At 46.4% G+C, this 22,205-nt stretch overlaps 54 non-coding genes across 54 annotated transcripts; 17 read left to right on the forward strand and 37 right to left on the reverse strand.

Annotated features, from left to right (window-relative positions):
* Positions 1-3,995: 3,995 nt before the first annotated feature.
* Trnaw-cca (transfer RNA tryptophan (anticodon CCA)) lies at positions 3,996-4,067 on the reverse strand. The gene has a single exon. It is a non-coding gene; the product is annotated as a tRNA-Trp (tRNA).
* Positions 4,068-4,185: 118 nt separating this feature from the next.
* Positions 4,186-4,257, forward strand: Trnaa-cgc (transfer RNA alanine (anticodon CGC)). Its single transcript has one exon. It is a non-coding gene; the product is annotated as a tRNA-Ala (tRNA).
* Positions 4,258-4,531: 274 nt separating this feature from the next.
* On the reverse strand, positions 4,532-4,603 carry Trnac-gca (transfer RNA cysteine (anticodon GCA)). Its single transcript has one exon. It is a non-coding gene; the product is annotated as a tRNA-Cys (tRNA).
* Positions 4,604-4,921: 318 nt separating this feature from the next.
* On the reverse strand, positions 4,922-4,993 carry Trnaw-cca (transfer RNA tryptophan (anticodon CCA)). The gene has a single exon. It is a non-coding gene; the product is annotated as a tRNA-Trp (tRNA).
* Positions 4,994-5,111: 118 nt separating this feature from the next.
* Positions 5,112-5,183, forward strand: Trnaa-cgc (transfer RNA alanine (anticodon CGC)). The gene has a single exon. It is a non-coding gene; the product is annotated as a tRNA-Ala (tRNA).
* A 274-nt stretch (positions 5,184-5,457) lies between these two features.
* Trnac-gca (transfer RNA cysteine (anticodon GCA)) lies at positions 5,458-5,529 on the reverse strand. The gene has a single exon. It is a non-coding gene; the product is annotated as a tRNA-Cys (tRNA).
* Positions 5,530-5,847: 318 nt separating this feature from the next.
* Positions 5,848-5,919, reverse strand: Trnas-cga (transfer RNA serine (anticodon CGA)). The gene has a single exon. It is a non-coding gene; the product is annotated as a tRNA-Ser (tRNA).
* Positions 5,920-6,037: 118 nt separating this feature from the next.
* On the forward strand, positions 6,038-6,109 carry Trnaa-ugc (transfer RNA alanine (anticodon UGC)). The gene has a single exon. It is a non-coding gene; the product is annotated as a tRNA-Ala (tRNA).
* A 274-nt stretch (positions 6,110-6,383) lies between these two features.
* Trnac-gca (transfer RNA cysteine (anticodon GCA)) lies at positions 6,384-6,455 on the reverse strand. The gene has a single exon. It is a non-coding gene; the product is annotated as a tRNA-Cys (tRNA).
* A 318-nt stretch (positions 6,456-6,773) lies between these two features.
* Positions 6,774-6,845, reverse strand: Trnaw-cca (transfer RNA tryptophan (anticodon CCA)). Its single transcript has one exon. It is a non-coding gene; the product is annotated as a tRNA-Trp (tRNA).
* A 463-nt stretch (positions 6,846-7,308) lies between these two features.
* On the reverse strand, positions 7,309-7,380 carry Trnac-gca (transfer RNA cysteine (anticodon GCA)). Its single transcript has one exon. It is a non-coding gene; the product is annotated as a tRNA-Cys (tRNA).
* A 317-nt stretch (positions 7,381-7,697) lies between these two features.
* Positions 7,698-7,769, reverse strand: Trnaw-cca (transfer RNA tryptophan (anticodon CCA)). Its single transcript has one exon. It is a non-coding gene; the product is annotated as a tRNA-Trp (tRNA).
* Positions 7,770-7,887: 118 nt separating this feature from the next.
* On the forward strand, positions 7,888-7,959 carry Trnaa-cgc (transfer RNA alanine (anticodon CGC)). Its single transcript has one exon. It is a non-coding gene; the product is annotated as a tRNA-Ala (tRNA).
* Positions 7,960-8,233: 274 nt separating this feature from the next.
* Positions 8,234-8,305, reverse strand: Trnac-gca (transfer RNA cysteine (anticodon GCA)). The gene has a single exon. It is a non-coding gene; the product is annotated as a tRNA-Cys (tRNA).
* Positions 8,306-8,623: 318 nt separating this feature from the next.
* Trnaw-cca (transfer RNA tryptophan (anticodon CCA)) lies at positions 8,624-8,695 on the reverse strand. Its single transcript has one exon. It is a non-coding gene; the product is annotated as a tRNA-Trp (tRNA).
* A 118-nt stretch (positions 8,696-8,813) lies between these two features.
* Positions 8,814-8,885, forward strand: Trnaa-cgc (transfer RNA alanine (anticodon CGC)). Its single transcript has one exon. It is a non-coding gene; the product is annotated as a tRNA-Ala (tRNA).
* A 274-nt stretch (positions 8,886-9,159) lies between these two features.
* Positions 9,160-9,231, reverse strand: Trnac-gca (transfer RNA cysteine (anticodon GCA)). The gene has a single exon. It is a non-coding gene; the product is annotated as a tRNA-Cys (tRNA).
* Positions 9,232-9,559: 328 nt separating this feature from the next.
* Trnaw-cca (transfer RNA tryptophan (anticodon CCA)) lies at positions 9,560-9,631 on the reverse strand. Its single transcript has one exon. It is a non-coding gene; the product is annotated as a tRNA-Trp (tRNA).
* Positions 9,632-9,749: 118 nt separating this feature from the next.
* Positions 9,750-9,821, forward strand: Trnaa-cgc (transfer RNA alanine (anticodon CGC)). The gene has a single exon. It is a non-coding gene; the product is annotated as a tRNA-Ala (tRNA).
* Positions 9,822-10,095: 274 nt separating this feature from the next.
* Trnac-gca (transfer RNA cysteine (anticodon GCA)) lies at positions 10,096-10,167 on the reverse strand. Its single transcript has one exon. It is a non-coding gene; the product is annotated as a tRNA-Cys (tRNA).
* A 318-nt stretch (positions 10,168-10,485) lies between these two features.
* On the reverse strand, positions 10,486-10,557 carry Trnaw-cca (transfer RNA tryptophan (anticodon CCA)). The gene has a single exon. It is a non-coding gene; the product is annotated as a tRNA-Trp (tRNA).
* Positions 10,558-10,675: 118 nt separating this feature from the next.
* On the forward strand, positions 10,676-10,747 carry Trnaa-cgc (transfer RNA alanine (anticodon CGC)). Its single transcript has one exon. It is a non-coding gene; the product is annotated as a tRNA-Ala (tRNA).
* Positions 10,748-11,021: 274 nt separating this feature from the next.
* Positions 11,022-11,093, reverse strand: Trnac-gca (transfer RNA cysteine (anticodon GCA)). The gene has a single exon. It is a non-coding gene; the product is annotated as a tRNA-Cys (tRNA).
* A 318-nt stretch (positions 11,094-11,411) lies between these two features.
* Trnaw-cca (transfer RNA tryptophan (anticodon CCA)) lies at positions 11,412-11,483 on the reverse strand. The gene has a single exon. It is a non-coding gene; the product is annotated as a tRNA-Trp (tRNA).
* A 118-nt stretch (positions 11,484-11,601) lies between these two features.
* On the forward strand, positions 11,602-11,673 carry Trnaa-cgc (transfer RNA alanine (anticodon CGC)). Its single transcript has one exon. It is a non-coding gene; the product is annotated as a tRNA-Ala (tRNA).
* A 273-nt stretch (positions 11,674-11,946) lies between these two features.
* Trnac-gca (transfer RNA cysteine (anticodon GCA)) lies at positions 11,947-12,018 on the reverse strand. Its single transcript has one exon. It is a non-coding gene; the product is annotated as a tRNA-Cys (tRNA).
* Positions 12,019-12,336: 318 nt separating this feature from the next.
* On the reverse strand, positions 12,337-12,408 carry Trnaw-cca (transfer RNA tryptophan (anticodon CCA)). Its single transcript has one exon. It is a non-coding gene; the product is annotated as a tRNA-Trp (tRNA).
* Positions 12,409-12,526: 118 nt separating this feature from the next.
* Trnaa-cgc (transfer RNA alanine (anticodon CGC)) lies at positions 12,527-12,598 on the forward strand. Its single transcript has one exon. It is a non-coding gene; the product is annotated as a tRNA-Ala (tRNA).
* Positions 12,599-12,872: 274 nt separating this feature from the next.
* Positions 12,873-12,944, reverse strand: Trnac-gca (transfer RNA cysteine (anticodon GCA)). The gene has a single exon. It is a non-coding gene; the product is annotated as a tRNA-Cys (tRNA).
* A 318-nt stretch (positions 12,945-13,262) lies between these two features.
* Positions 13,263-13,334, reverse strand: Trnaw-cca (transfer RNA tryptophan (anticodon CCA)). The gene has a single exon. It is a non-coding gene; the product is annotated as a tRNA-Trp (tRNA).
* A 118-nt stretch (positions 13,335-13,452) lies between these two features.
* Trnaa-cgc (transfer RNA alanine (anticodon CGC)) lies at positions 13,453-13,524 on the forward strand. Its single transcript has one exon. It is a non-coding gene; the product is annotated as a tRNA-Ala (tRNA).
* Positions 13,525-13,797: 273 nt separating this feature from the next.
* Positions 13,798-13,869, reverse strand: Trnac-gca (transfer RNA cysteine (anticodon GCA)). The gene has a single exon. It is a non-coding gene; the product is annotated as a tRNA-Cys (tRNA).
* A 318-nt stretch (positions 13,870-14,187) lies between these two features.
* Trnaw-cca (transfer RNA tryptophan (anticodon CCA)) lies at positions 14,188-14,259 on the reverse strand. The gene has a single exon. It is a non-coding gene; the product is annotated as a tRNA-Trp (tRNA).
* A 118-nt stretch (positions 14,260-14,377) lies between these two features.
* On the forward strand, positions 14,378-14,449 carry Trnaa-cgc (transfer RNA alanine (anticodon CGC)). Its single transcript has one exon. It is a non-coding gene; the product is annotated as a tRNA-Ala (tRNA).
* Positions 14,450-14,723: 274 nt separating this feature from the next.
* Positions 14,724-14,795, reverse strand: Trnac-gca (transfer RNA cysteine (anticodon GCA)). The gene has a single exon. It is a non-coding gene; the product is annotated as a tRNA-Cys (tRNA).
* A 318-nt stretch (positions 14,796-15,113) lies between these two features.
* Positions 15,114-15,185, reverse strand: Trnaw-cca (transfer RNA tryptophan (anticodon CCA)). Its single transcript has one exon. It is a non-coding gene; the product is annotated as a tRNA-Trp (tRNA).
* A 118-nt stretch (positions 15,186-15,303) lies between these two features.
* Trnaa-cgc (transfer RNA alanine (anticodon CGC)) lies at positions 15,304-15,375 on the forward strand. The gene has a single exon. It is a non-coding gene; the product is annotated as a tRNA-Ala (tRNA).
* A 273-nt stretch (positions 15,376-15,648) lies between these two features.
* Positions 15,649-15,720, reverse strand: Trnac-gca (transfer RNA cysteine (anticodon GCA)). The gene has a single exon. It is a non-coding gene; the product is annotated as a tRNA-Cys (tRNA).
* Positions 15,721-16,038: 318 nt separating this feature from the next.
* On the reverse strand, positions 16,039-16,110 carry Trnaw-cca (transfer RNA tryptophan (anticodon CCA)). Its single transcript has one exon. It is a non-coding gene; the product is annotated as a tRNA-Trp (tRNA).
* A 118-nt stretch (positions 16,111-16,228) lies between these two features.
* Trnaa-cgc (transfer RNA alanine (anticodon CGC)) lies at positions 16,229-16,300 on the forward strand. The gene has a single exon. It is a non-coding gene; the product is annotated as a tRNA-Ala (tRNA).
* Positions 16,301-16,574: 274 nt separating this feature from the next.
* Positions 16,575-16,646, reverse strand: Trnac-gca (transfer RNA cysteine (anticodon GCA)). Its single transcript has one exon. It is a non-coding gene; the product is annotated as a tRNA-Cys (tRNA).
* A 318-nt stretch (positions 16,647-16,964) lies between these two features.
* Positions 16,965-17,036, reverse strand: Trnaw-cca (transfer RNA tryptophan (anticodon CCA)). Its single transcript has one exon. It is a non-coding gene; the product is annotated as a tRNA-Trp (tRNA).
* A 118-nt stretch (positions 17,037-17,154) lies between these two features.
* On the forward strand, positions 17,155-17,226 carry Trnaa-cgc (transfer RNA alanine (anticodon CGC)). Its single transcript has one exon. It is a non-coding gene; the product is annotated as a tRNA-Ala (tRNA).
* A 274-nt stretch (positions 17,227-17,500) lies between these two features.
* On the reverse strand, positions 17,501-17,572 carry Trnac-gca (transfer RNA cysteine (anticodon GCA)). The gene has a single exon. It is a non-coding gene; the product is annotated as a tRNA-Cys (tRNA).
* Positions 17,573-17,892: 320 nt separating this feature from the next.
* Trnaw-cca (transfer RNA tryptophan (anticodon CCA)) lies at positions 17,893-17,964 on the reverse strand. The gene has a single exon. It is a non-coding gene; the product is annotated as a tRNA-Trp (tRNA).
* Positions 17,965-18,082: 118 nt separating this feature from the next.
* Positions 18,083-18,154, forward strand: Trnaa-cgc (transfer RNA alanine (anticodon CGC)). The gene has a single exon. It is a non-coding gene; the product is annotated as a tRNA-Ala (tRNA).
* Positions 18,155-18,428: 274 nt separating this feature from the next.
* Positions 18,429-18,500, reverse strand: Trnac-gca (transfer RNA cysteine (anticodon GCA)). The gene has a single exon. It is a non-coding gene; the product is annotated as a tRNA-Cys (tRNA).
* A 1,742-nt stretch (positions 18,501-20,242) lies between these two features.
* Trnaw-cca (transfer RNA tryptophan (anticodon CCA)) lies at positions 20,243-20,314 on the reverse strand. Its single transcript has one exon. It is a non-coding gene; the product is annotated as a tRNA-Trp (tRNA).
* A 118-nt stretch (positions 20,315-20,432) lies between these two features.
* Trnaa-cgc (transfer RNA alanine (anticodon CGC)) lies at positions 20,433-20,504 on the forward strand. Its single transcript has one exon. It is a non-coding gene; the product is annotated as a tRNA-Ala (tRNA).
* Positions 20,505-20,778: 274 nt separating this feature from the next.
* Trnac-gca (transfer RNA cysteine (anticodon GCA)) lies at positions 20,779-20,850 on the reverse strand. Its single transcript has one exon. It is a non-coding gene; the product is annotated as a tRNA-Cys (tRNA).
* Positions 20,851-21,168: 318 nt separating this feature from the next.
* On the reverse strand, positions 21,169-21,240 carry Trnaw-cca (transfer RNA tryptophan (anticodon CCA)). Its single transcript has one exon. It is a non-coding gene; the product is annotated as a tRNA-Trp (tRNA).
* A 118-nt stretch (positions 21,241-21,358) lies between these two features.
* Trnaa-cgc (transfer RNA alanine (anticodon CGC)) lies at positions 21,359-21,430 on the forward strand. Its single transcript has one exon. It is a non-coding gene; the product is annotated as a tRNA-Ala (tRNA).
* A 274-nt stretch (positions 21,431-21,704) lies between these two features.
* On the reverse strand, positions 21,705-21,776 carry Trnac-gca (transfer RNA cysteine (anticodon GCA)). Its single transcript has one exon. It is a non-coding gene; the product is annotated as a tRNA-Cys (tRNA).
* A 318-nt stretch (positions 21,777-22,094) lies between these two features.
* On the reverse strand, positions 22,095-22,166 carry Trnaw-cca (transfer RNA tryptophan (anticodon CCA)). The gene has a single exon. It is a non-coding gene; the product is annotated as a tRNA-Trp (tRNA).
* Positions 22,167-22,205: the final 39 nt, after the last annotated feature.

Here is a 22,205-nt window from a genome sequence, read left to right on the forward strand (position 1 = left end):
TTACCATCATAAAACCCCATGTAGGTCATGGTTTTCAGAAGATATTCGTGATTGACCCTGTCAAATGCCTTGCTAAAGTCGATAAAAGCCAGACCACCATTTGCTGTTGTATTTGCAAAAATGGAAGCTATGTCCCTGTACGCACTTACAGTTGTAAAGATACTGCGCCCTGGAAGACAAGTCTGATGACTACCGATGATCTTTCCTAAAATCGGTTGCAGTCTCTCTTTAAGAACCCTAGCTACTATTTTGTAGTCAGAATTCAAGAGGCTTATGGGCCGTGTCTTTGTAATATCCTTTAAACCTGTGGTCCTGCCCTTTGGAATTAACACTGTTATGCTCTGTTTGAAGGCCACTGGGACATCCTCCCCATGAAGAATTTCGTTTATCATGTCCGTGAATTCATTGCCTATAATGTGCCAGTACGCTTGGTAAAACTCCAGTGGCAGCCCATCTGGGCCTGGTGACTTCTTGGAAGGTGAGCACCTAATTACGTCAAAAACGTCATCCTTGGTGAGGGCAGCATAGAAGTTGCGGTTGTCCTCTTCCGTTATAGTGTTCTCTAGGCCTGTTGGTGATAAGAGGTCTCGTACAGCATTGTCGTCTATCTGATTGACACTATATAGGGAATTGTAAAAACGATACGCCTCGTCGATCATGTCTTTCTGGGTGGTGAGGACTCTCTGATCTTCGGCTCTGAGAGACCCTATAAAATTTCGTCGCCGTTGTTTGGCGTGTTGTATGAGGTGATATATTGAGGCATTTTCGTCTGCCACAATACTGTGTGAGTGCGTTCTGATTTTTAATCCTTCTAGCTGTGATCTCTTAATATTGAGGAGCGCTGCTTTTGTTTTGTTGATCTGTATGAGAATTTCCTGGGACAGTGGCTCCTCGTAAAGATCACGTAAGCAGGCGTAGTGGAACTCTGTTGTGTGTCTTATCCACCTCATCCTCTCCTTGCTAAACGCTATCAGAGTCGCCCTTAATTTTTTCTTCGCCACAGCGGTCCACCATTCAACGGTGGACCGATGTTTGTGACGCACTCGTAAGGCGGCCCGCCAAGTCTCTTGTATTTCTGCAGCTAAGGCGTTCTCCAATAGCACGCTTATATTCAGTTTCCAAAAGGGCCTGCCCCAGTAAGCTGACTGTTTGCTTAAACGTATGCTGCACTTGACGCCTAGGTGGTCGGAAATAAAAGTAGGTATTACTTCAACGCCAACAACATCATGTTCTAAAGTAGATGATACATAAAATCGGTCAATCCTACTTTGGGACCTGCTACTAAAGTAAGTAAATTTGACCAATGTAGGAAATTTCAGTTCCCAAGCATCTGTCCATTTCATGTGCGACACTAAATACTGTAGCTCCTTGGACTTATTAAAATTTGGCCGTTGGTCCTTGTCATTAAGTACGCAATTCCAGTCACCTCCAAGCAGAACCTTAGCAGGGTTGTCATGAAGTAGAATTAAAATATCACTTTTGTAAAACGTGGCCCTTTCTTCTCGTGCATTATTGCCTGATGGTGCATAAACATTTATAATAGCTGTATTATGGATGTTACACCGAATGCCCCTCCCAGAGTCTAATTTACAAATGTCTGTCATTTCGATGCCCTCTCGGGCAAGAATAGCCGTCCCACAACTATGTTCGGCAGCTACATTTAAAATAGCATTGAATCCTGGGATATGAAGGTCTCGAATCAGCACTTCCTGTAAAAGGGCAATATCGGTGTCCGACTGATAGATAAAATCTTGAAGTGCGGCTACTTTAGTTGCATTTTGAATTTTGTTAATATTTAATGTGGTCACATTATAGGTTTGGAGCATGGTCCAGATAGTTCAGGTAAGTTTATTGACTGCGCAACATTTTCATATGGAATCTGTCCGTCGTCATCAGTCCCTCGTTTAGTCTCAAGGCGATCTTGACAACTCTATTAATAAAAAAGGTCTTCTTCCTGACTTGTGTCATCATCCTTGTTATCTACACCCTGATCTGCGCCATCGTCCGCCCAATTGACTGGTGCTGCTGGTGCGTGTTGACCTGGCAATGAACCACCTTCTGGAGCTATGTTCGTGAGCCCAATTTGCGATGGGTGGTGGTCACCCCCCGGGTCTTCTTGCCTTGCCGTTCTGTCTGGGTGCCCAGTAGTCCCTACTGGCTCCAGATCTTCTGCCTTCTGATCCTTGTGCTGTAGATGTTTCAGCTTTTCCCTGAGAGCTGGGGCCAAAGTCTCTGCCGCTTGGTGTGCCAAACGACGCTTTTTTGACTTCTTCCTCCTCCGCAGGGATCCCGTAGGAGACAAGTCAGGCGAATGTTCTGGTGGTTCGGTGGAAGAAGACAGTGGTGAGAGCGGTTCGGTCGTTGGCGCAGAGTTCCTCGTGTGAATTTCTCGAAGAACCTCAGCTGGGGGTTCCTTCACTTCCGCATTTGTCGGGTGGGGTTCCGGAGGTTGGCCTCCTTGCATTTCCGGGTGGTGTACGGCTCGGTTACGGACACCAGCGTCGCCATCACTCGACATCCTTTCAGCTCGTTCGCCCTGTGCGTCGGGCGGGAGGTCGAGTAATTTGGCGACTTCCGTCGGTGACTTGGTAGATTCTTGGGACACTTCGTGTCTCTGCGAGTCCGAAGATGGCTGTTCAGTACCTAGTTCTTCGCATGACTGTATCCTCTCCCGCAGTTCCGTTTGTCTGTCGTCCGGACCACTTATCGCAGATGTATCGTCGCAAGAGGGCCGAACAGGAGCTGCTCGGTCGTCCACAGAGGCGATCAACTCTGGGGCGGTTGTGGCGGCCGCAGGCGCTGCGAGTCGTTCAACGTGCTCAACTGTTGTCGTTTCTGCAGATTGGTGGCCGTACGTGGCAGCCGCATACGTTAACGGAAGGCTGACAGCAGCGCCAGGAACTGCAGCCTCCCCGCTCGGTAGCTGGGGGACACGCCGTTTACTACATTCACTGCGTATGTGCTCTGGTGAGTTACACAAAGCACATGTCTTGGGTTGACCGTCGTAGATAACTATGGCGCGGTGACCGCATACATTTATATATGACGGTATGTGCCTTTGAAGATCTATCTTTACTTGACGCACTCCGTTCAGGACGGGAAACATATGTGGCTCCGACCATTTTTCTGCAACGTTCGAAAGAACACGGCCATACGGTCGAAGGATTGTATTAATGTCCTCTGCAGAAACCTCAAACGGCAACTCAAAGACCCTAACGGTACGTATGCCTAAACCGGCGTGTAAGACAGAAACATCACTCACTGTACCGTCGGAATGTTTAAACTTCAATACTCCGCCACACTTATCCATGATAGAGACACACAAATCTGGGTTAGTCAGTTTGACAAACGCCGCGTTGGAAACGAACGATAAATGCACACCTATTATGTCATTGCCAGTAATCTTAACAGCATCGAGTAACCACTGCTTTACTTCATATGCCTTAGGCCTCAAGAAATTTCGGTCGAAAGTAAATTTAATCGTGTCTTTCCTCATTACAGTAGTCGCGTTCATTTTATCTTGAAATCAGTAAACATAGCCTGACTCACAAAGGTAACGAAGTGACTAACCTCGTGACAGCAAACAGCCGGTGTTTACTTCAAGACGCCAAGCCAGCCGCCACACGTCCGTCCCGCACCGCGGCTGCGACTCGAATGTACGACTGAGCTATACCCCCTTTCACGATCTGCCTATTCCCATAACTTAACGAAAAATATTACACTCTGCCTGGCTAAAGACGTCTAATCGAGCAAAATATCGTGTAATCATTATCTCTCAGTTATATATTAGCGTTAAACGATATAAATATCAAAAATACTAGACACTTCGCGCCTGGAGAAAGTGCGAGTCGGCGCCTTCACCTTAATGTCAGAATGCGAAAATTGCACTAGTAGCTTTTTTCAAGCAAGTTCTGTTCGTCCGTTCTCTGTAATCGTTTGGTATCTGATTAAACTGACATACTCGCCTATGGCTTTCGTAAACGAAAATTTCTTTGTGACCCCGACGTGATTTGAACACGCAACCTTCTGATCTGGAGTCAGACGCGCTACCGTTGCGCCACGGAGTCGACGCTGCTTAGGTCTTGTCATGAATAGGTTCCTCGAAAACTTACTGTACCGTTCAAACCTAAGAAATAATGACAGTAGTATCCAGGAGAGACTCGTCCCAGATGTACTTGCTCTGGCGGGGGTGTAACTCAGTGGTAGAGTGTCTGCTTCGCATGCAGAAAGTCCTGGGTTCAAATCCCAGCTCATCCAATTGTTGTTTCTCCGTGCAGCAGTACATGAAAACTTTTGCCTATCACCATATTCTATAAAATTCAGTGTACAAGATTCTTCCCCCAAGCAAGTGGATTTCGTACAGTTCGACCTCATGGCGGGAGGACGATGACCTGCAAGACACTTGGCTGCGATCCTCCCATTGAAATGTTGCTCCAAAGCCTTCGGTATGGCGTGCGGAGTGCATCTCAAACATGTATTTGCAACTCACCGCGACAATCGTCTTTTGTTTTTTCGAGATACTGAAAAATGAAGGGGGCACCCGGGATTGAACCGGGGACCTCTCGATCTGCAGTCGAATGCTCTACGACTGAGCTATACCCCCATTCACGATCTTCCTATTCCCATAACTTAACGAAAAATATTACACTCTGCCTGGCTAAAGACGTCTAATCGAGCAAAATATCGTGTAATCATTATCTCTAAGTTATATATTAGCGTTAAACGATATAAATATCAAAAATACTAGACACTTCGCGCCTGGAGAAAGTGCGAGTCGGCGCCTTCACCTTAATGTCAGAATGCGAAAACTGCACTAGTAGCTAATTTTAAGCAAGTTCTGTTCGTCCGTTCTCTGTAATCGTTTGGTATCTGATTAAACTGACATACTCGCCTATGGCTTTCGTAAACGAAAATTTCATTCTGACCCCGACGTGATTTGAACACGCAACCTTCTGATCTGGAGTCAGACGCGCTACCGTTGCGCCACGGAGTCGACGCTGCTCAGGTCTTGTCATGAATAGGTTCCTCGAAAACTTACTGTACCGTTCAAACCTAAGAAATAATGACAGTAGTATCCAGGAGAGACTCGTCCCAGATGTACTTGCTCTGGCGGGGGTGTAACTCAGTGGTAGAGTGTCTGCTTCGCATGCAGAAAGTCCTGGGTTCAAATCCCAGCTCCTCCAATTTTTGTTTCTCCGTGCAGCAGTACATGAAAACTTTTGCCTATCACCATATTCTATAAAATTCAGTGTACAAGATTCTTCCCCCAAGCAAGTGGATTTCGTACAGTTCGACCTCATGGCGGGAGGACGATGACCTGCAAGACCCTTGGCTGCGATCCTCCCATTGAAATGTTGCTCCAAAGCCTTCGGTATGGCGTGCGGAGTGCATCTCAAACATGTATTTGCAACTCACCGCGACAATCGTCTTTTGTTTTTTCGAGATACTGAAAAATGAAGGGGGCACCCGGGATTGAACCGGGGACCTCTCGATCTGCAGTCGAATGCTCTACGACTGAGCTATACCCCCTTTCACGATCTTCCTGTTCCCGTAACCTAACGAAAAGTATTACACTCTGCCTGGCTAAAGACGTCTAATCGAGCAAAATATCGTGTAATCATTATCTCTCAGTTATATATTAGCGTTAAACGATATAAATATCAAAAATACTAGACACTTCGCGCCTGGAGAAAGTGCCAGTCGGCGCCTTCACCTTAATGTCAGAATGCGAAAATTGCACTAGCAGCTTTTTTCAAGCAAGTTCTGTTCGTCCGTTCTCTGTAATCGTTTGGTATCTGATTAAACTGACATACTCGCCTATGGCTTTCGTAAACGAAAATTTCATTGTGACCCCGACGTGATTTGAACACGCAACCTTCTGATCTCGAGTCAGACGCGCTACCGTTGCGCCACGGAGTCGACGCTGCTTAGGTCTTGTCATGAATAGGTTCCTCGAAAACTTACTGTACCGTTCAAACCTAAGAAATAATGACAGTAGTATCCAGGAGAGACTCGTCCCAGATGTACTTGCTCTGGCGGGGGTGTAACTCAGTGGTAGAGTGTCTGCTTTGCATGCGGAAAGTCATGGGTTCAAATCCCAGTTCCTCCAATTTTTGTTTCTCCGTGCAGCAGTACATGAAAACTTTTGCCTATCACCATATTCTATAAAATTCAGTGTACAAAATTCTTCCCCCAAGGAAGGGGATTTCGTACAGTTCGACCTCATGGCGGGAGGACGATGACCTGCAAGACCCTTGGCTGCGATCCTCCCATTGAAATGTTGCTCCAAAGCCTTCGGTATGGCGTGCGGAGTGCATCTCAAACATGTATTTGCAACTCACCGCGACAATCGTCTTTTGTTTTTTCGAGATACTGAAAAATGAAGGGGGCACCCGGGATTGAACCGGGGACCTCTCGATCTGCAGTCGAATGCTCTACGACTGAGCTATACCCCCTTTCACGATCTTCCTGTTCCCGTAACCTAACGAAAAGTATTACACTCTGCCTGGCTAAAGACGTCTAATCGAGCAAAATATCGTGTAATCATTATCTCTCAGTTATATATTAGCGTTAAACGATATAAATATCAAAAATACTAGACACTTCGCGCCTGGAGAAAGTGCGAGTCGGCGCCTTCACCTTAATGTCAGAATGCGAAAATTGCACTAGTAGCTTTTTTCAAGCAAGTTCTGTTCGTCCGTTCTCTGTAATCGTTTGGTATCTGATTAAACTGACATACTCGCCTATGGCTTTCGTAAACGAAAATTTCATTGTGACCCCGACGTGATTTGAACACGCAACCTTCTGATCTGGAGTCAGACGCGCTGCCGTTGCGCAACGGAGTCGACGCTGCTTAGGTCTTGTCATGAATAGGTTCCTCGAAACTTACTGTACCGTTCAAACCTAAGAAATAATGACAGTAGTATCCAGGAGAGACTCGTCCCAGATGTACTTGCTCTGGCGGGGGTGTAACTCAGTGGTAGAGTGTCTTCTTCGCATGCAGAAAGTCCTGGGTTCAAATCCCAGCTCCTACAATTTTTGTATCTCCGTGCAGCAGTACAGGAAAACTTTTGCCTATCACCATATTCTATAAAATTCAGTGTACAAGATTCTTCCCCCAAGCAAGTTGATTTCGTACAGTCCGACCTCATGGCGGGAGGACGATGACCTGTAAGACCCTTGGCTGCGATCCTCCCATTGAAATGTTGCTCCAAAGCTTTCGGTATGGAGTGCGGAGTGCATCTCAAACATGTATTTGCAACTCACCGCGACAATCGTCTTTTGTTTTTCCGAGATACTGAAAAATGAAGGGGGCACCCGGGATTGAACCGGGGACCTCTCGATCTGCAGTCGAATGCTCTAAGACTGAGCTATACCCCCTTTCACGATCTTCCTATTCCCATAACTTAACGAAAAATATTACACTCTCCCTGGCTAAAGACGTCTAATCGAGCAAAATATCGTGTAATCATTATCTCTCAGTTATATATTAGCGTTAAACGATATAAATATCAAAAATACTAGACACTTCGCGCCTGGAGAAAGTGCGAGTCGGCGCCTTCACCTTAATGTCAGAATGCGAAAATTGCACTAGCAGTTTTTTCAAGCAAGTTCTGTTCGACCGTTCTCTGTAATCGTTTGGTATCTGATTAAACTGACATACTCGCCTATGGCTTTCGTAAACGAAAATTTCATTGTGACCCCGACGTGATTTGAACACGCAACCTTCTGATCTGGAGTTAGACGCGCTACCGTTGCGCCACGGAGTCGACGCTGCTTAGGTCTTGTCATGAATAGGTTCCTCGAAAACTTACTGTACCGTTCAAACCTAAGAAATAATGACAGTAGTATCCAGGAGAGACTCGTCCCAGATGTACTTGCTCTGGCGGGGGTGTAACTCAGTGGTAGATTGTCTGCTTCGCATGCAGAAAGTCCTGGGTTCAAATCCCAGCTCCTCCAATTTTTGTTTCTCTGTGCAGCAGTACATGAAAACTTTTGCCTATCACCATATTCTATAAAATTCAGTGTACAAGATTCTTCCCCCAAGCAAGTGGATTTCGTACAGTTCGACCTCATGGCGGGAGGACGGTGACCTGCAAGACCCTTGGCTTCGATCCTCCCATTGAAATGTTGCTCCAAAGCTTTCGGTATGGCGTGCGGAGTGCATCTCAAACATGTATTTGCAACTCACCGCGACAATCGTCTTTTGTTTTTTCGAGATACTGAAAAATGAAGGGGGCACCCGGGATTGAACCGGGGACCTCTCGATCTGCAGTCGAATGCTCTACGACTGAGCTATACCCCCTTTCACGATCTTCCTATTCCCATAACTTAACGAAAAATATTACACTCTGCCTGGCTAAAGACGTCTAATCGAGCAAAATATCGTGTAATCATTATCTCTCAGTTATATATTAGCGTTAAACGATATAAATATCAAAAATACTAGACACTTCGCGCCTGGAGAAAGTGCGAGTCGGCGCCTTCACCTTAATGTCAGAATGCGAAAATTGCACTAGTAGCTTTTTTCAAGCAAGTTCTGTTCGTCCGTTCTCTGTAATCGTTTGGTATCTGATTAAACTGACATACTCGCCTATGGCTTTCGTAAACGAAAATTTCATTGTGACCCCGACGTGATTTGAACACGCAACCTTCTGATCTGGAGTCAGACGCGCTACCGTTGCGCCACGGAGTCGACGCTGCTTAGGTCTTGTCATGAATAGGTTCCTCGAAAACTTACTGTACCGTTCAAACCTAAGAAATAATGACAGTAGTATCCAGGAGAGACTCGTCCCAGATGTACTTGCTCTGGCGGGGGTGTAACTCAGTGGTAGAGTGTCTGCTTCGCATGCAGAAAGTCCTGGCTTCAAATCCCAGCTCCTCCAGTTTTTGTTTCTCCGTGCAGCAGTACATGAAAACTTTTGCCTATCACCATATTCTATAAAATTCAGTGTACAAGATTCTTCCCCCAAGCAAGTGGATTTCGTACAGTTCGACCTCATGGCGGGAGGACGGTGACCTGCAAGACCCTTGGCTTCGATCCTCCCATTGAAATGTTGCTCTAAAGCTTTCGGTATAACGTGCGGAGTGCATCTCAAACATGTATTTGCAACTCACCGCGACAATCGTCTTTTGTTTTTTCGAGATACTGAAAAGTGAAGGGGGCACCCGGGATTGAACCGGGGACCTCTCGATCTGCAGTCGAATGCTCTACGACTGAGCTATACCCCCCCCCCCCCCCCCCGACGATTTTCCTCTTCCCATAACTTAACGAAAAATATTACACTCTCCCTGGCTAAAGACGTCTAATCGAGCAAAATATCGTGTAATCATTATCTCTCAGTTATATATTAGCGTTAAACGATATAAATATCAAAAATACTAGACACTTCGCGCCTGGAGAAAGTGCGAGTCGGCGCCTTCACCTTAATGTCAGAATGCGAAAATTGCACTAGTAGCTTTTTTCAAGCAAGTTCTGTTCGTCCGTTCTCTGTAATCGTTTGGTATCTGATTAAACTGACATACTCGCCTATGGCTTTCGTAAACGAAAATTTCATTGTGACCCCGACTTGATTTGAACACGCAACCTTCTGATCTGGAGTCAGACGCGCTACCGTTGCGCCACGGAGTCGACGCTGCTTAGGTCTTGTCATGAATAGGTTCCTCGAAAATTTACTGTACCGTTCAAACCTAAGAAATAATGACAGTAGTATCCAGGAGAGACTCGTCCCAGATGTACTTGCTCTGGCGGGGGTGTAACTCAGTGGTAGAGTGTCTGCTTCGCATGCAGAAAGTCCTGGGTTCAAATCCCAGCTCCTCCAATTTTTGTTTCTCCGTGCAGCAGTACAGGAAAACTTTTGCCTATCACCATATCCTATAAAATTCAGTGTACAAGATTCTTCCCCCAAGCAAGTGGATTTCGTACAGTTCGACCTCATGGCGGCAGGACGATGACCTGCAAGACCCTTGGCTGCGATCCTCCCATTGAAATGTTGCTCCAAAGCCTTCGGTATGGCGTGCGGAGTGCATCTCAAACATGTATTTGCAACTCACCGCGACAATCGTCTTTTGTTTTTTCGAGATACTGAAAAATAAAGAGGGCACCCGGCATTGAACCGGGGACCTCTCGATCTGCAGTCGAATGCTCTACGACTGAGCTATACCCCCTTTCACGATCTTCCTATTCCCATAACTTAACGAAAAATATTACACTCTGCCTGGCTAAAGACGTCTAATCGAGCAAAATATCGTGTAATCATTATCTCTCAGTTATATATTAGCGTTAAACGATATAAATATCAAAAATACTAGACACTTCGCGCCTGAAGAAAGTGCGAGTCGGCGCCTTCACCTTAATGTCAGAATGCGAAAATTGCACTAGTAGCTTTTTTCAAGCAAGTTCTGTTCGTCCGTTCTCTGTAATCGTTTGGTATCTGATTAAACTGACATACTCGCCTATGGCTTTCGTAAACGAAAATTTCATTGTGACCCCGACGTGATTTGAACACGCAACCTTCTGATCTGGAGTCAGACGCGCTACCGTTGCGCCACGGAGTCGACGCTGCTTAGGTCTTGTCATGAATAGGTTCCTCGAAAACTTACTGTACCGTTCAAACCTAAGAAATAATGACAGTAGTATCCAGGAGAGACTCGTCCCAGATGTACTTGCTCTGGCGGGGGTGTAACTCAGTGGTAGAGTGTCTGCTTCGCATGCAGAAAGTCCTGGGTTCAAATCCCAGCTCATCCAATTGTTGTTTCTCCGTGCAGCAGTACATGAAAACTTTTGCCTATCACCATATTCTATAAAATTCAGTGTACAAGATTCTTCCCCCAAGCAAGTGGATTTCGTCCAGTTCGACCTCATGGCGGGAGGACGATGACCTGCAAGACCCTTGGCTGCGATCCTCCCATTGAAATGTTGCTCCAAAGCCTTCGGTATGGCGTGCGGAGTGCATCTCAAACATGTATTTGCAACTCACCGCGACAATCGTCTTTTGTTTTTTCGAGATACTGAAAAATGAAGGGGGCACCCGGGATTGAACCGGGGACCTCTCGATCTGCAGTCGAATGCTCTACGACTGAGCTATACCCCCATTCACGATCTTCCTATTCCCATAACTTAACGAAAAATATTACACTCTGCCTGGCTAAAGACGTCTAATCGAGCAAAATATCGTGTAATCATTATCTCTCAGTTATATATTAGCGTTAAACGATATAAATATCAAAAATACTAGACACTTCGCGCCTGGAGAAAGTGCGAGTCGGCGCCATCACCTTAATGTCAGAATGCGAAAACTGCACTAGTAGCTTTTTTCAAGCAAGTTCTGTTCGTCCGTTCTCTGTAATCGTTTGGTATCTGATTAAACTGACATACTCGCCTATGGCTTTCGTAAACGAAAATTTCATTGTGACCCCGACGTGATTTGAACACGCAACCTTCTGATCTGGAGTCAGACGCGCTACCGTTGCGCCACGGAGTCGACGCTGCTCAGGTCTTGTCATGAATAGGTTCCTCGAAAACTTACTGTACCGTTCAAACCTAAGAAATAATGACAGTAGTATCCAGGAGAGACTCGTCCCAGATGTACTTGCTCTGGCGGGGGTGTAACTCAGTGGTAGAGTGTCTGCTTCGCATGCAGAAAGTCCTGGGTTCAAATCCCAGCTCCTCCAATTTTTGTTTCTCCGTGCAGCAGTACATGAAAACTTTTGCCTATCACCATATTCTATAAAATTCAGTGTACAAGATTCTTCCCCCAAGCAAGTGGATTTCGTCCAGTTCGACCTCATGGCGGGAGGACGATGACCTGCAAGACCCTTGGCTGCGATCCTCCCATTGAAATGTTGCTCCAAAGCCTTCGGTATGGCGTGCGGAGTGCATCTCAAACATGTATTTACAACTCACCGCGACAATCGTCTTTTGTTTTTTCGAGATACTGAAAATTAAGGGGGCACCCGGGATTGAACCGGGGGCCTCTCGATCTGCAGTCGAATGCTCTACGACTGAGCTATACCCCCTTTCACGATCTTCCTATTCCCATAACCTAACGAAAAGTATTACACTCTGCCTGGCTAAAGACGTCTAATCGAGCAAAATATCGTGTAATCATTATCTCTCAGTTATATATTAGCGTTAAACGATATAAATATCAAAAATACTAGACACTTCGCGCCTGGAGAAAGTGCGAGTCGGCGCCTTCACCTTAATGTCAGAATGCGAAAATTGCACTAGTAGCTTTTTTCAAGCAAGTTCTGTTCGTCCGTTCTCTGTAATCGTTTGGTATCTGATTAAACTGACATACTCGCCTATGGCTTTCGTAAACGAAAATGTCATTGTGACCCCGACGTGATTTGAACACGCAACCTTCTGATCTGGAGTCAGACGCGCTACCTTTGCGCCACGGAGTCGACGCTGCTTAGGTCTTGTCATGAATAGGTTCCTCGAAAACTTACTGTACCGTTCAAACCTAAGAAATAATGACAGTAGTATCCAGGAGAGACTCGTCCCAGATGTACTTGCTCTGGCGGGGGTGTAACTCAGTGGTAGAGTGTCTGCTTCGCATGCAGAAAGTCCTGGGTTCAAATCCCAGCTCCTCCAATTTTTGTTTCTCCGTGCAGCAGTACATGAAAACTTTTGCCTATCACCATATTCTATAAAATTCAGTGTACAAGATTCTTCCCCCAAGCAAGTGGATTTCGTACAGTTCGACCTCATGGCGGGAGGACGATGACCTGTAAGACCCTTGGCTGCGATCCTCCCATTGAAATGTGGCTCCAAAGACTTCGGTATGGAGTGCGGAGTGCATCTCAAACATGTATTTGCAACTCACCGCGACAATCGTCTTTTGTTTTTTCGAGATACTGAAAAATGAAGGGGGCACCCGGGATTGAACCGGGGACCTCTCGATCTGCAGTCGAATGCTCTAAGACTGAGCTATACCCCCTTTCACGATCTTCCTATTCCCATAACTTAACGAAAAATATTACACTCTGCCTGGCTAAAGACGTCTAATCGAGCAAAATATCGTGTAATCATTATCTCTCAGTTATATATTAGCGTTAAACGATATAAATATCAAAAATACTAGACACTTCGCGCCTGGAGAAAGTGCCAGTCGGCGCCTTCACCTTAATGTCAGAATGCGAAAATTGCACTAGCAGCTTTTTTCAAGCAAGTTCTGTTCGTCCGTTCTCTGTAATCGTTTGGTATCTGATTAAACTGACATACTCGCCTATGGCTTTCGTAAACGAAAATTTCATTGTGACCCCGACGTGATTTGAACACGCAACCTTCTGATCTGGAGTCAGACGCGCTACCGTTGCGCCACGGAGTCGACGCTGCTTAGGTCTTGTCATGAATAGGTTCCTCGAAAACTTACTGTACCGTTCAAACCTAAGAAATAATGACAGTAGTATCCAGGAGAGACTCGTCCCAGATGTACTTGCTCTGGCGGGGGTGTAACTCAGTGGTAGAGTGTCTGCTTCGCATGCGGAAAGTCATGGGTTCAAATCCCAGCTCCTCCAATTTTTGTTTCTCCGTGCAGCTGTACATGAAAACTTTTGCCTATCACCATATTCTATAAAATTCAGTGTACAAGATTCTTCCCCCAAGCAAGTGGATTTCGTCCAGTTCGACCTCATGGCGGGAGGACGATGACCTGCAAGACCCTTGGCTGCGATCCTCCCATTGAAATGTTGCTCCAAAGCCTTCGGTATGGCGTGCGGAGTGCATCTCAAACATGTATTTGCAACTCACCGCGACAATCGTCTTTTGTTTTTTCGAGATATTGAAAATTAAGGGGGCACCCGGGATTGAACCGGGGGCCTCTCGATCTGCAGTCGAATGCTCTACGACTGAGCTATACCCCCTTCCACGATCTTCCTATTCCCATAACCTAACGAAATGTATTACACTCTGCCTGGCTAAAGACGTCTAATCGAGCAAAATATCGTGTAATCATTATCTCTCAGTTATATATTAGCGTTAAACGATATAAATATCAAAAATACTAGACACTTCGCGCCTGGAGAAAGTGCGAGTCGGCGCCTTCACCTTAATGTCAGAATGCGAAAATTGCACTAGTAGCTTTTTTCAAGCAAGTTCTGTTCGTCCGTTCTCTGTAATCGTTTGGTATCTGATTAAACTGACATACTCGCCTATGGCTTTCGTAAACGAAAATTTCTTTGTGACCCCGACGTGATTTGAACACGCAACCTTCTGATCTGGAGTCAGACGCGCTACCGTTGCGCCACGGAGTCGACGCTGCTTAGGTCTTGTCATGAATAGGTTCCTCGAAAACTTACTGTACCGTTCAAACCTAAGAAATAATGACAGTAGTATCCAGGAGAGACTCGTCCCAGATGTACTTGCTCTGGCGGGGGTGTAACTCAGTGGTAGAGTGTCTGCTTCGCATGCAGAAAGTCCTGGGTTCAAATCCCAGCTCCTCCAATTTTTGTTTCTCCGTGCAGCAGTACATGAAAACTTTTGCCTATCACCATATTCTATAAAATTCAGTGTACAAGATTCTTCCCCCAAGCAAGTGGATTTCGTACAGTTCGACCTCATGGCGGGAGGACGATGACCTGTAAGACCCTTGGCTGCGATCCTCCCATTGAAATGTGGCTCCAAAGACTTCGGTATGGAGTGCGGAGTGCATCTCAAACATGTATTTGCAACTCACCGCGACAATCGTCTTTTGTTTTTTCGAGATACTGAAAAATGAAGGGGGCACCCGGGATTGAACCGGGGACCTCTCGATCTGCAGTCGAATGCTCTAAGACTGAGCTATACCCCCTTTCACGATCTTCCTATTCCCATAACTTAACGAAAAATATTACACTCTGCCTGGCTAAAGACGTCTAATCGAGCAAAATATCGTGTAATCATTATCTCTCAGTTATATATTAGCGTTAAACGATATAAATATCAAAAATACTAGACACTTCGCGCCTGGAGAAAGTGCCAGTCGGCGCCATCACCTTAATGTCAGAATGCGAAAATTGCACTAGCAGCTTTTTTCAAGCAAGTTCTGTTCGTCCGTTCTCTGTAATCGTTTGGTATCTGATTAAACTGACATACTCGCCTATGGCTTTCGTAAACGAAAATTTCATTGTGACCCCGACGTGATTTGAACACGCAACCTTCTGATCTGGAGTCAGACGCGCTACCGTTGCGCCACGGAGTCGACGCTGCTTAGGTCTTGTCATGAATAGGTTCCTCGAAAACTTACTGTACCGTTCAAACCTAAGAAATAATGACAGTAGTATCCAGGAGAGACTCGTCCCAGATGTACTTGCTCTGGCGGGGGTGTAACTCAGTGGTAGAGTGTCTGCTTCGCATGCGGAAAGTCATGGGTTCAAATCCCAGCTCCTCCAATTTTTGTTTCTCCGTGCAGCAGTACATGAAAACTTTTGCCTATCACCATATTCTATAAAATTCAGTGTACAAGATTCTTCCCCCAAGCAAGTGGATTTCGTCCAGTTCGACCTCATGGCGGGAGGACGATGACCTGCAAGACCCTTGGCTGCGATCCTCCCATTGAAATGTTGCTCCAAAGCCTTCGGTATGGCGTGCGGAGTGCATCTCAAACATGTATTTGCAACTCACCGCGACAATCGTCTTTTGTTTTTTCGAGATATTGAAAATTAAGGGGGCACCCGGGATTGAACCGGGGGCCTCTCGATCTGCAGTCGAATGCTCTACGACTGAGCTATACCCCCTTTCACGATCTTCCTATTCCCATAACCTAACGAAATGTATTACACTCTGCCTGGCTAAAGACGTCTAATCGAGCAAAATATCGTGTAATCATTATCTCTCAGTTATATATTAGCGTTAAACGATATAAATATCAAAAATACTAGACACTTCGCGCCTGGAGAAAGTGCGAGTCGGCGCCTTCACCTTAATGTCAGAATGCGAAAATTGCACTAGTAGCTTTTTTCAAGCAAGTTCTGTTCGTCCGTTCTCTGTAATCGTTTGGTATCTGATTAAACTGACATACTCGCCTATGGCTTTCGTAAACGAAAATTTCATTGTGACCCCGACGTGATTTGAACACGCAACCTTCTGATCTGGAGTCAGACGCGCTACCGTTGCGCCACGGAGTCGACGCTGCTTAGGTCTTGTCATGAATAGGTTCCTCGAAAACTTACTGTACCGTTCAAACCTAAGAAATAATGACAGTAGTATCCAGGAGAGACTCGTCCCAGATGTACTTGCTCTGGCGGGGGTGTAACTCAGTGGTAGAGTGTCTGCTTCGCATGCAGAAAGTCCTGGGTTCAAATCCCAGCTCCTCCAATTTTTGTTTCTCCGTGCAGCAGTACATGAAAACTTTTGCCTATCACCATATTCTAAAAAATTCAGTGTACAAGATTCTTCCCCCAAGCAAGTGGATTTCGTACAGTTCGACCTCATGGCGGGAGGACGATGACCTGTAAGACCCTTGGCTGCGATCCTCCCATTGAAATGTGGCTCCAAAGACTTCGGTATGGAGTGCGGAGTGCATCTCAAACATGTATTTGCAACTCACCGCGACAATCGTCTTTTGTTTTTTCGAGATACTGAAAAATGAAGGGGGCACCCGGGATTGAACCGGGGACCTCTCGATCTGCAGTCGAATGCTCTAAGACTGAGCTATACCCCCTTTCACGATCTTCCTATTCCCATAACTTAACGAAAAATATTACACTCTGCCTGGCTAAAGACGTCTAATCGAGCAAAATATCGTGTAATCATTATCTCTCAGTTATATATTAGCGTTAAACGATATAAATATCAAAAATACTAGACACTTCGCGCCTGGAGAAAGTGCCAGTCGGCGCCTTCACCTTAATGTCAGAATGCGAAAATTGCACTAGCAGCTTTTTTCAAGCAAGTTCTGTTCGTCCGTTCTCTGTAATCGTTTGGTATCTGATTAAACTGACATACTCGCCTATGGCTTTCGTAAACGAAAATTTCATTGTGACCCCGACGTGATTTGAACACGCAACCTTCTGATCTGGAGTCAGACGCGCTACCGTTGCGCCACGGAGTCGACGCTGCTTAGGTCTTGTCATGAATAGGTTCCTCGAAAACTTACTGTACCGTTCAAACCTAAGAAATAATGACAGTAGTATCCAGGAGAGACTCGTCCCAGATGTACTTGCTCTGGCGGGGGTGTAACTCAGTGGTAGATTGTCTGCTTCGCATGCAGAAAGTCCTGGGTTCAAATCCCAGCTCCTCCAATTTTTGTTTCTCCGTGCAGCAGTACATGAAAACTTTTGCCTATCACCATATTCTATAAAATTCAGTGTAGAAGATTCTTCCCCCAAGCAAGTGGATTTCGTACAGTTCGACCTCATGGCGGGAGGACGGTGACATGCAAGACCCTTGGCTTCGATCCTCCCATTGAAATGTTGCTCCAAAGCTTTCGGTATGGCGTGCGGAGTGCATCTCAAACATGTATTTGCAACTCACCGCGACAATCGTCTTTTGTTTTTTCGAGATACTGAAAAATGAAGGGGGCACCCGGGATTGAACCGGGGACCTCTCGATCTGCAGTCGAATGCTCTACGACTGAGCTATACCCCCCACCCGACGATTTTCCTCTTCCCATAACTTAACGAAAAATATTACACTCTCCCTGGCTAAAGACGTCTAATCGAGCAAAATATCGTGTAATCATTATCTCTCAGTTATATATTAGCGTTAAACGATATAAATATCAAAAATACTAGACACTTCGCGCCTGGAGAAAGTGCGAGTCGGCGCCTTCACCTTAATGTCAGAATGCGAAAATTGCACTAGTAGCTTTTTTCAAGCAAGTTCTGTTCGTCCGTTCTCTGTAATCGTTTGGTATCTGATTAAACTGACATACTCGCCTATGGCTTTCGTAAACGAAAATTTCATTGTGACCCCGACGTGATTTGAACACGCAACCTTCTGATCTGGAGTCAGACGCGCTACCGTTGCGCCACGGAGTCGACGCTGCTTAGGTCTTGTCATGAATAGGTTCCTCGAAAACTTACTGTACCGTTCAAACCTAAGAAATAATGACAGTAGTATCCAGGAGAGACTCGTCCCAGATGTACTTGCTCTGGCGGGGGTGTAACTCAGTGGTAGATTGTCTGCTTCGCATGCAGAAAGTCCTGGGTTCAAATCCCAGCTCCTCCAATTTTTGTATCTCCGTGCAGCAGTACATGAAAACTTTTGCCTATCACCATATTCTATAAAATTCAGTGTACAAGATTCCTCCCCCAAGCAAGTGGATTTCGTACAGTTCGACCTCATGGCGGGAGGACGATGACCTGCAAGACCCTTGGCTGCGATCCTCCCATTGAAATGTTGCTCCAAAGCCTTCGGTATGGAGTGCGGAGTGCATCTCAAACATGTATTTGCAACTCACCGCGACAATCGTCTTTTGTTTTTTCGAGATACTGAAAAATGAAGGGGGCACCCGGGATTGAACCGGGGACCTCTCGATCTGCAGTCGAATGCTCTACGACTGAGCTATACCCCCTTTCACGATCTTCCTATTCCCATAACTTAACGAAAAATATTACACTCTGCCTGGCTAAAGACGTCTAATCGAGCAAAATATCGTGTAATCATTATCTCTCAGTTATATATTAGCGTTAAACGATATACACTCCTGGAAATGGAAAAAAGAACACATTGACACCGGTGTGTCAGACCCACCATACTCGCTCCGGACACTGCGAGAGGGCTGTACAAGCAATGATCACACGCACGGCACAGCGGACACACCAGGAACCGCGTTGTTGGCCGTCGAATGGCGCTAGCTGCGCAGCATTTGTGCACCGCCGCCGTCAGTGTCAGCCAGTTTGCCGTGGCATACGGAGCTCCATCGCAGTCTTTAACACTGGTAGCATGCCGCGACAGCGTGGACGTGAACCGTATGTGCAGTTGACGGACTTTGAGCGAGGGCGTATAGTGGGCATGCGGGAGGCCGGGTGGACGTACCGCCGAATTGCTCAACACGTGGGGCGTGAGGTCTCCACAGTACATCGATGTTGTCGCCAGTGGTCGGCGGAAGGTGCACGTGCCCGTCGACATGGGACCGGACCGCAGCGACGCACGGATGCACGCCAAGACCGTAGGATCCTACGCAGTGCCGTAGGGAACCGCACCGCCACTTCCCAGCAAATTAAGGACACTGTTGCTCCTGGGGTATCGGCGAGGACCACTCGCAACCGTCTCCATGAAGCTGGGCTACGGTCCCGCACACCGTTAGGCCGTCTTCCGCTCACGCCCCAACATCGTGCAGCCCGCCTCCAGTGGTGTCGCGACAGGCGTGAATGGAGGGACGAATGGAGACGTGTCGTCTTCAGCGATGAGAGTCGCTTCTGCCTTGGTGCCAATGATGGTCGTATGCGTGTTTGGCGCCGTGCAGGTGAGCGCCACAATCAGGGCTGCATACGACCGAGGCACACAGGGCCAACACCCGGCATCATGGTGTGGGGAGCGATCTCCTACACTGGCCGTACACCACTGGTGATAGTCGAGGGGACACTGAATAGTGCACGGTACATCCAAACCGTCATCGAACCCATCGTTCTACCATTCCTAGACCGGCAAGGGAACTTGCTGTTCCAACAGGACAATGCACGTCCGCATGTATCCCGTGCCACCCAACGTGCTCTAGAAGGTGTAAGTCAACTACCCTGGCCAGCAAGATCTCCGGATCTGTCCCCCATTGAGCATGTTTGGGACTGGATGAAGCGTCGGCTCACGCGGTCTGCACGTCCAGCACGAACGCTGGTCCAGCTGAGGCGCCAGGTGGAAATGGCATGGCAAGCCGTTCCACAGGACTACATCCAGCATCTCTACGATCGTCTCCATGGGAGAGTAGCAGCCTGCATTGCTGCGAAAGGTGGATATACACTGTACTAGTGCCGACATTGTGCATGCTCTGTTGCCTGTGTCTATGTGCCTGTGGTTCTGTCAGTGTGATCATGTGATGTATCTGACCCCAGGAATGTGTCAATAAAGTTTCCCCTTCCTGGGACAATGAATTCACGGTGTTCTTATTTCAATTTCCAGGAGTGTAAATATCAAAAATACTAGACACCTCGCGCCTGGAGAAAGTGCGAGTCGGCGCCTTCACCTTAATGTCAGAATGCGAAAATTGCACTAGTAGCTTTTTTCGAGCAAGTTCTGTTCGTCCGTTCTCTGTAATCGTTTGGTATCTGATTAAACTGACATACTCGTCTATGGCTTTCGTAAACGAAAATTTCATTGTGACCCCGACGTGATTTGAACACGCAACCTTCTGATCTGGAGTCAGACGCGCTACCGTTGCGCCACGGAGTCGACGCTGCTTAGGTCTTGTCATGAATAGGTTCCTCGAAAACTTACTGTACCGTTCAAACCTAAGAAATAATGACAGTAGTATCCAGGAGAGACTCGTCCCAGATATACTTGCTCTGGCGGGGGTGTAACTCAGTGGTAGAGTGTCTGCTTCGCATGCAGAAAGTTCTGGGTTCAAATCCCAGCTCCTCCAATTTTTGTTTCTCCGTGCAGCAGTACATGAAAACTTTTGCCTATCACCATATTCTATAAAATTCAGTGTACAAGATTCTTCCCCCAAGCAAGTGGATTTCGTACAGTTCGACCTCATGGCGGCAGGACGATGACCTGCAAGACCCTTGGCTGCGATCCTCCGATTGAAATGTTGCTCCAAAGCCTTCGGTATGGCGTGCGGAGTGCATCTCAAACATGTATTTGCAACTCACCGCGACAATCATCTTTTGTTTTTTCGAGATACTGAAAAATGAAAGGGGCACCCGGGATTGAACCGGGGACCTCTCGATCTGCAGTCGAATGCTCTACGACTGAGCTATACCCCCTTTCACGATCTTCCTATTCCCATAACTTAACGAAAAATATTACACTCTGCCTGGCTAAAGACGTCTAATCGAGCAAAATATCGTGTAATCATTATCTCTCAGTTATATATTAGCGTTAAACGATATAAATATCAAAAATACTAAACACTTCGCGCCTGGAGAAAGTGCGAGTCGGCGCCTTCACCTTAATGTCAGAATGCGAAAATTGCACTAGTAGCTTTTTTCAAGCAAGTTCTGTTCGTCCGTTCTCTGTAATCGTTTGGTATCTGATTAAACTGACATACTCGCCTATGGCGTTCGTAAACGAAAATTTCATTGTGACCTCGACGTGATTTGAACACGCAACCTTCTGATCTGGAGTCAGACGCGCTACCGTTGCGCCACGGAGTCGACGCTGCTTAGGTCTTGTCATGAATAGGTTCCTCGAAAACTTACTGTACCGTTCAAACCTAAGAAATAATGACAGTAGTAACAAGGAGAGACTCGTCCCAGATGTACTTGCTCTGGCGGGGGTGTAACTCAGTGGTAGAGTGTCTGCTTCGCATGTAGAAAGTCCTGGGTTCAAATCCCAGCTCCTCCAATTTTTGTTTCTCCGTGCAGCAGTACATGAAAACTTTTGCTTATCACCATATTCTATAAAATTCAGTGTACAAGATTCTTCCCCCAAGCAAGTGGATTTCGTACAGTTCGACCTCATGGCGGGAGGACGATGACCTGCAAGACCCTTGGCTGCGATCCTCCCATTGAAATGTTGCTCCAAAGCCTTCGGTATGGCGTGCGGAGTGCATCTCAAACATGTATTTGCCACTCACCGCGACAATCGTCTTTTGTTTTTTCGAGATACTGAAAAATCAAGGGGGCACCCGGGATTGAATCGGGGACCTCTCGATCTGCAGTCGAATGCTCTACGACTGAGCTATACCCCCTTTCACGATCTTCCTATTCCCATAACTTAACGAAAAATATTACACTCTGCCTGGCTAAAGACGTCTAATCGAGCAAAATATCGTGTAATCATTATCTCTCAGTTATATATTAGCGTTAAACGATATAAATATCAAAAATACTAGACACTTCGCGCCTGGAGAAAGTGCGAGTCGGCGCCTTCACCTTAATGTCAGAATGCGAAAATTGCACTAGTAGCTTTTTTCAAGCAAGTTCTGTTCGTCCGTTCTCTGTAATCGTTTGGTATCTGATTAAACTGACATACTCGCCTATGGCTTTCGTAAACGAAAATTTCATTGTGACCCCGACGTGATTTGAACACGCAACCTTCTGATCTGGAGTCAGACGCGCTACCGTTGCGCCACGGAGTCGACGCTGCTTAGGTCTTGTCATGAATAGGTTCCTCGAAA

The sequence above is a fragment of the Schistocerca cancellata genome, chromosome 3 (assembly GCF_023864275.1).
Source record: "Schistocerca cancellata isolate TAMUIC-IGC-003103 chromosome 3, iqSchCanc2.1, whole genome shotgun sequence".
NCBI lineage: Eukaryota > Metazoa > Arthropoda > Insecta > Orthoptera > Acrididae > Schistocerca > Schistocerca cancellata.